Genomic DNA, 8,514 nt, shown 5'->3' with positions numbered 1-8,514 from the left:
GCTTTCGCGTGTTGCATAACCATGGTGTTTGAACACCTAAGAAATCCTACATTTCTCTTGTGGGTCGCGGTTAGAAACGGGTCCAAGCCCATTCTTGGGTATATAAAAGGAACGTACGCATACCTTCTTCTTCCTCCCATCTTGTCCGCGTTCGTGAACGTCTTAGGGTTTTTTTGTTTCTCCATTAATCATCCTTGGAGATCAAAAAGGTGAAAAGGGGTTTTAAAAAAACATATCAAGTAATTCATCTCTTCCTATAATTTCTTAATTTCTAGATCTCATGAAGAATTTCAAGTTTTCAAAAGAGAGTTCAAAAAACTTGGGTTCTTCATCTTCTTCTAGTATGAACTTATCAATAGATCAAAGTTCCATTAGAATTAGATTTGTCAATGATTCTTGTGGAAAGGTTTTTGAAAGAATTTCTTCTAATGGGTTTATTCAAGAAAAGAAGTTGGATTTTACTAGTGGGCATAAAGAGGATTTGATTTGTTTTGAAAAATTCAATCTTGGAAATATCTTTGATGGTCTTGGTGAAGGTTTTGACACTCTTACAAGAATCTTCTATGCTAACATCTATGATGTTAATTGTGATGACATGGAATTCAAGACCATGATAAATAGAAAAATGATTCATGTAAATAGAAAGTTGATTTCAAGGATTACTAAAATTCCATTTGAGAGTTTTCGCCTACCAAGACCTAGTCATGAAAGACCTTCTTATGAAACCATTTCCATTGGTCTCTATGGTAAGAGTGTTGATTGGAATATGAGAAAATTTCCTACTAATAATCTTAGTTTCTCTTTGATGTCATTTGGTAAACTTGGTATGTCTAATCTTTGTCCCTCCGCGATTGTGAATTCTCGTTGGAGCCGTGAGTTTGCGGAGTTGGTCTATTTCCTTGAGCTGGATACTCAAAGTCTCGACATTTATGGGTTTACCATTTATCAAATGTTGTCGATGACGTCTTCCAACAAGAAGTTAGGCTATCCTTGCATGATTGAGAGAATTTGTCGCGCCTTCTCTACAACTCTGATTGGAAACTCCATTAGAACTCTCAAGCTTGTTCGTCCATGTACTTTCAAGCGTATGAAGGAGAATGCTTGCAAGAGACAAAGATATGACACCCTTGATGGCTCATGTGATTCATCCTCCATGAATCTTCTTCATCAAATTCTCAAAGGTGTTTGTAAGATTAATTCCATGGTAAGGTGTGTGGAAGAACAATTACTTTTGATTGCTACTAAGTTTCCAGAAATCAAGGAGGACGTGGATAAGATTCAAGCCAGTCTTATGGTCTCCGATGATGAAGATGGTGATTAGTTTTTCGCGCTTTATCTGTTTTTTGGTTTAGAGTTTGTCGTGTTCTTAATATCTAGGAAACTTCTTATGAGAATTTATTCTTATGTTTTAAGAAGGATAACTAGGGTTTAGAATAACAATTATTGTGAGTACACATAGCTATTTCCAACGATTTTCATCTTGCAATGTTTTTAGATTTATTTATTTAAATTCTAAAGTTTATTTGGAAGATGATTTTGCAGTATTAATCTTTATGGTTTCATATATTGCAACTTGTTATGGGATATGTGTGTTTGCGTCCGTGAACTATGATTGTCCCATACGTGTTCAAAAGTTAAGTCTATCATATGTTGGTATGAAAGTATTGATAAAAGATAGAATGAACTTTTGACAAACAAAAGTTAAGCCTTTTATGTCATTATGCAAATATTAATGGAAGAAAGGATGAACTTTTGTTTACAAAGATTAAGTCTATTATACGTCATTGTGCAAATAGTAAAATAGAATGAATCTTTGTATATAGCAATATAGGTCTTCCCTGATCCATATCTTTATGTAAATATTGTTCGGCTCCGTAAGTTCTCTTATGTGAGCATTCCTGATTAAATTAATCATGGGTTATCTTGTGGTTAATTAAATTGAGATTTTTGGATACAAATTCATGTTTCATGTGATTTTTTAATGTCCAAAGAAATCCTTCTTTTCTTGTGAAAGAAAGGTCGCTCTTGTTGTTCTTTCGGGAATGACATTTATGGGGGAGAGTTCTTAATTGAACTTGTGCTTAATTGCCAAATCTTTGTGGGGAGTGCGGCTTTGAATATTATAAGGGTTATCTTGTATCTTTATAAACTCCTTGATGAATGCATTTAGTTTCGACTATATAATTGTATTTTTAAAAGTTGATATGTGCTTTTCTTTTGGCCATGAAGTATCTCTATGGAAATTTCATTAGGATCCCACTAATTTTCGTACCTTTGCCAATTTTATTGATAAAAAGGGGGAGAATTAATGTGTAGTTCACACTACAATTACATATGGTTTTCGGATCATTATGTAAGGGGAGTGGTTTTCATGTGAGATGAAGTATTGACTAAGGGGGAGTGATACATATCACCATAGTATTGTTGTCGAAGTTGTGATACAATTGAACTTTGATGCTGAAAAGCGGGGGTCTAACAACCACACCCAATATTTCGATTAGCAATATGTATGGACTAACTCCAATATACTTTTAAGAGAATCAACTAGACAGTCAGACTCAATATTAATGAAAGTATATCAAAGAGTCATATCTCTCTTTCTCGATTCAATACTTACTCAAGCAAATAGAAATTTGCGAGTCTAATTGAATACAAGAGAAATCACTTGAACGGTACCAAAGACCAATGTTCAAGTATCAATCAATTTCAACAACCAAAGGTTGGATTTCCCAATTAATTGATTCAAACGCACAACCTGCGATATTTCAAGTATATAATAAAATATAATGTGAAAAAGAAATAACACAAACACCAAAATTTTTGTTAACGACACTAGCCTACTATAATCTAACTTCATTAAGACGCTACAGACACTAGCCTACTAGAAGTTTTGTTAAGGACACTAACTTCATTAAGCCACAAACACCAGATTGAACACACATTTTATTAAGCCGCTACAGACACTAGCCTACTACAAACTAACTTCAGTCTGGACTGTAGTTGAACCCCAATCAATCTCATATTGATCCAAGGTACAGTTGCGCTCCTACGTCTCTGATCCCAGCAGGATACCACGCACTTGATTCCCTTAGCTGATCTCACCCACAACTAAGAGTTGCTACGACCCAAATTCGAAGAATTTAATAAACAAATCTGTATCACACAGAAAAGTCTACGGTAATAGAGAAATCTTTCTCCCACAGAAATACCTACGAGTTTTTGTTTCGTCTTTTGATAAATCAAGATGAACATGAACCAATTGATAAACCAGATTTATATTCCCGAAGAACAGCCTAATATTGTAATCACCTCACAATAATCTAAATCATATGATGGCGAAACTAGATATTGTAGAATCACAAACGATGAGACGAAGATGTTTGTGACTACTTTTATATCTTTCCTATCGGAGAAATCAATCTCAAGTCAATCCTTACGATTGTACTTGTTAGAGCATTGCTCGGTCGAACTCGCATGCGTTGCTATCTCAAGCATGTTTGTCAATGTTAGTGATCAAAACTATAAGCCTTGATTTCTAGTCTATTATAGCTAAGTCTCGGACTAGGATAGAAAGTGTAGTTGAGCTCAAGGACTTCATGGAGATTCACCATACAAGTAGAAGAACTACTCAAGGAACCGGTGGAACTTCTCGACAAAAAGGTATGTGAAGACTTGAACTTATCTGTCACTCAAAAATCTATCTACTCTATCTCCTACTTCTTGAGACAAAAAGTCGTATGCTATATATATATACTTATATTATACACATTTGGTATGTCGAGCCGAGTATACCTCGCCTATCTATATCTCGAAATATGTATTAGTAAGCTTTTCGCTTCGACCAAGTTTATCTTTACCTAGTGACGGAAGTCGTGATATGTTTCAATCATCTTGAAAATTGCTTTGACGAGAAATGGTGTAACAATTATATAACGTCCTCTAAGAATGTTTCAACGATTGGAATGAGAGTTTAGATTACATAACCAATGATGGACATAAGCATTGTTGTGGGAACACATTTATGTATAAGTCTTATTCCTTGAACCAAAGTTTGCGAACTTTGTTGATCAAGAGAAACCGGAAGAATGGCTTGTTGCCAAGTCCGCGAACTGCCGAAGTTCTCAAAACCAAGAATTTCTGCTGGAGTTGATAAACTACTTGCGTGAGTACCAGTCCGCAAACCCAATCCGCGAACCGGCGGAAGGTCTCTTGCTGAGATTTTCTGCTGGAGTTTGTAAACTCTGCCGGTTGCTTAAGTCCGCGAACCTAGTGTGCGAACTTAAGAAGGTTATATATCTGAAGATGATTTCTGAACTTAAACTTTAAAAAGACTAAGGAATGCAGTTTGCAAACCGTGGCTATAAAAGTTCATGAACCGATTCAAGTGAATCAAATCATCTTTGTTTCAATTGTGTCTTGTGTAGTTACATAAGATTTCCTTGCAATTGAACAACTCTCTAACTAGTTCATTTGAGTCATTTGAACTAGTTATGGTGAAGAATAACATGTTTGATATGAAATGCTCATATGGCTAACCTTTTGGTTAACTATTGTTGAACCAACAATGTACACGTTTGGGTACGGTTAACAAACCTAGAAGCGTGCAGTTCATTTGTGTATAACAAGCTAAGTTTTCGATCTAACGGTTGAGAAATATTAGATTGAATATAAATCAGGTTTTCATCTGACGGTGAATATTGATTGCTTTGTTACCAAGGCAAAACCCTGATTTGAAAGACTATATAAAGGAGACATCTAGTATTGTGCAAAACTAATCCTCACACCTTACTTGTGATACTAGTTTGCGTACTAGAGTCAGTTCTCCTTTAACCTTTGATTTTCTTCTTCTAAAACCAGGTTAACGACTTAAAGACTTCATTGGGATTGTGAAGCCAGACCGATACTACTTTTATCGTAGTTGTGTGATCTGATCTTGCATCTTCTATCGTACGAGTACAATCAAATTGATTGGCTTGAGATTTGATATCTCCGATAGTCAAGTTATAAAAAGTAATCACAAACATCTTCGTCTCATTGTTTGTGATTCCACAACATCTTGTTTCGCTACCATACGATTAAGATTGTTGTGAGGTGATTGATTAATCTAGGCTGTTCTTCGGGAATATAAGACCGGATTATCAATTGGTTCATGTTCACCTTGATTATTATCAAAAGACGGAATAAAAACTTTAGGGTTTTTCTGTGGGAGACAGATTGATCCTTTGATAGAGTTGTCTGTGTGAGACAGATTTGTTTATTGTCAAAGCCTGCGATTTTGGGTCGTAGTAACTCTTAGTTGTGGGTGAGATCAGCTAAGGGAATCAAGTGCGCAATATCATGCTAGGATCAGAGGTGTAGGGAGTACCACTGTACCTTGGATCAGTGGGAGACTGATTGGGGTTCAACTACAGTCCATTCCGAAGTTAGCTTGGAGTAGGCTAGTATCTGTAGCGGCTTAATACAGTGTGTGTTCAATCTGGACTAGGTCCCGGGGTTTTTCAACATTTGCGGTTTCCTCGTTAACAAAATTTCTGGTGTTTGTGTTATTTCAATTTCCGCATTATATTGTTTTATCTTTATAATTGAAATAATACAGGTTGTGTATTAGATCAATCAATTGGAGAATCCGACCTAATGGTTGTTGATTGATATTGATTGACACTTGGATATTGGTCTTTGGTACCATCCAAGTTATTCCTTGTGTTTGATTAGTACTTGCAGTTTCTGTTTGAGGAAATCAAATCAAGAGAGAGATATAAACTCGTTGATATACTTTTAATTGATCGAGTCTTGTTGATTCTCTTAAAAGTATATTCGAGTTTGTCCATACAGATTGCTAAGTGAAATATTGGGTGGTGTTTTTAGACCCCCGCTTTTTCAATTGGTATCAGAGTAGGCAAACACGTTCAAGACCTCAAAAGTCTGTGTTTGTAGCGATCTGACTATATGGACCATAAAGTCTCAATTGACGCCTCACCAGGTTTAAAAACCAGACGTAGGGTTGGATGAACAAATCCGGATCAACTCTGGTCTTGTTGCAGAAATTGCAAATCTTAAGGATTTGATATCTTGTAAAAGTCCCTTGATGAATCTGAGTAACTCCAGTTGTTCCTCTTTAAAGAGTAGTCGTAAATCAGATGGTAATCAACGACCAGTTTTTATGAAAACTGATATGACTAGGAACCACTCAGACAAACTTGAAAGTCTTGGCACATGTTGGTGTTGTGATTCTTCCGATCATCGTCAACAAGTCTGTATGCCGTTTCAAATGAGCCTAAATGTTGCAAGTGATCTTTGTAAGAAAGTTAAACAACTTTTTGATACTCAGAAAGGACATACAAAACTAGTAGGAAACTTTAAACAGAGAAGTACTAATAGTATGGGTGCCTTTGCTTTAAGATCTACGTCTCCTTTTCAATGGTTTCTTGATAGTGGATGTAATAGACATATGACAGGCGATCTCATATGGTTTGTTTCGTCTATTGACTATGAAGGAGGTCCTGTAAAGTTCGGAGATGGGAGTTGTTGCTATATCAGCAAGAAGGGAACGATCAAACTGTTAGGTGTTCCAGAAATCCATGATGTAGTATACGTAAAAGGTATGACTGTTAATCTTCTTTCTATTAGTCAAATCTGTGACAAAGGCCATCGAGTTGTCTTCAATGCAAACAGATGTGACATTGTAGACAAAACCGGGAAAGTAATTTTTCAAGGAACTCGTGGTAAAAACAATTGTTATCTTCTCGATGCTCAGTTCAGTAACCGTTGCAATTTGACTAAGGTGGAATCTACACATCTTTGGCATGAGCGCTTTGGTCACATCAATTATCGTCTTCTAACTAAGATCATTAACAAAGAACTTATTAGAGGCATTCCCAAAATCAATGCAAATATTGAAGGTGTATGTGGTGTCTGTCAAAAGGGTAAACAAACGAAGGTCCACCACAAATCATCTCAAGATATTCTCACTAAAGCTCCACTTGATTTAATTCATATGGATCTCTTCGGACCAATTCAACAACACACTGTTGCTGGTAAGAAGTATGATTTAGTTATGGTAGATGATTACACCAGATTCACTTGGGTTGCATTCCTATCTCATAAGAATGAAACTCTTAGTGAATTCAAGATTATTGTTAAAAGGATCCAGAACGAACAAGGTCGCAAGCTAAAGAAAATTAGAAGCAATCGTGGAACTGAATTCAAAGACACCAAAGTATTTGAATTTTTTGACGAACTGGGAATCATTCAACAATACTCACCACCTATTACTCCTCAAGCTAATGGAGTTGCTGAAAGAAAAAATAGGAATATTCAGGAAATGGCCAGGGTAATGCTCCATAACAAAAACTTACCATTAAGATTTTGGGGAGAAGTTTTTTTTACATCATGTTACTTGATCAACCGTGTGTATTTATGGCCTAAAACCCTTAACACTCCTTATGAGTTGTGGTACGGAAGGAAACCCAACCTACACTATCTCAGGGTGTTTGGAAGTAAGTGTTATATTCTGAAATATCGAGAACAGAAAGGGAAATTCGACACCAAAAGTGATGAAGGTATCTTTCTTGTCTATGCTTCTGATAGTCGTGGTTTTCGAGTATTTAATCTCAGAACACAAGTCATGATGGAATCTGCTAATTTTATCATCGACGACATTAGTAACTTTCGTCATGATAATCCTCCTGCTGAGTTGCCTCCAACCGAGACAATTGAGAAAGTCAAAGAAATTCCAGAATCAGTTGAAGTTATCCCAACAGTTATTGATCTTGACGTTTCTAGTGATAAGGAGAAGAGTACTGATCAAGCCATTCCTGACGAATAAGAACGTGTCCCTCCACGACACCTCTGGGTACAAAGGAATCATGATCCCAACAGTATTATTGGAGGAAGAGATTCTACAGCCAAAACAAGAGGACAACTTCAAAATATGTGCAATTTTGGTTGTTATCTTTCACAAGTAGAACCAAGTAATATTGATGAAGCTCTGAACGATCTCTTTTGGGTGAATGCGATGCATGGAGAGTTAAATCAATTTCAAAGACAAGATGTGTGGGAACTTGTACCTTGTCCCTTCAATATCAATATTGTTGGTACCAAATGGATATTCAAGAATAAGTCTGATGAATTTGGCACGATTGTCAGAAATAAAGCTAGACTTGTCGCTCAAGGATATTCACAGATTGAAGGGATTGACTTTGATGATACCTTTGCTCCCGTGGCACGTCTTGAGTCCATTCGTCTCTTGTTAGCTCATGCTTGTTTTCTTAAGGTTAAGCTGTTTCAAATGGATATAAAATCCGCGTTCCTAAATGGAATTTTAAAGGAGGAAGTATATGTCACTCAACCTAAGGGGTTTGAAAATCCTGAATTCCCAGATCATGTGCTAAAGCTCAAAAAGGCATTGTATGGGTTGAAACAAGCACCTAGAGCCTGGTTTGAAAAAATTGCTACTTCTCTCATTAGAAAAGGTTTTTCAAGAGGCGGAGCTGATAAAACTTTGTTTACCAAATG

The sequence above is a fragment of the Papaver somniferum genome, chromosome 7 (assembly GCF_003573695.1).
Source record: "Papaver somniferum cultivar HN1 chromosome 7, ASM357369v1, whole genome shotgun sequence".
NCBI lineage: Eukaryota > Viridiplantae > Streptophyta > Magnoliopsida > Ranunculales > Papaveraceae > Papaver > Papaver somniferum.
Note: the sequence above shows the minus strand (reverse complement) of the source record.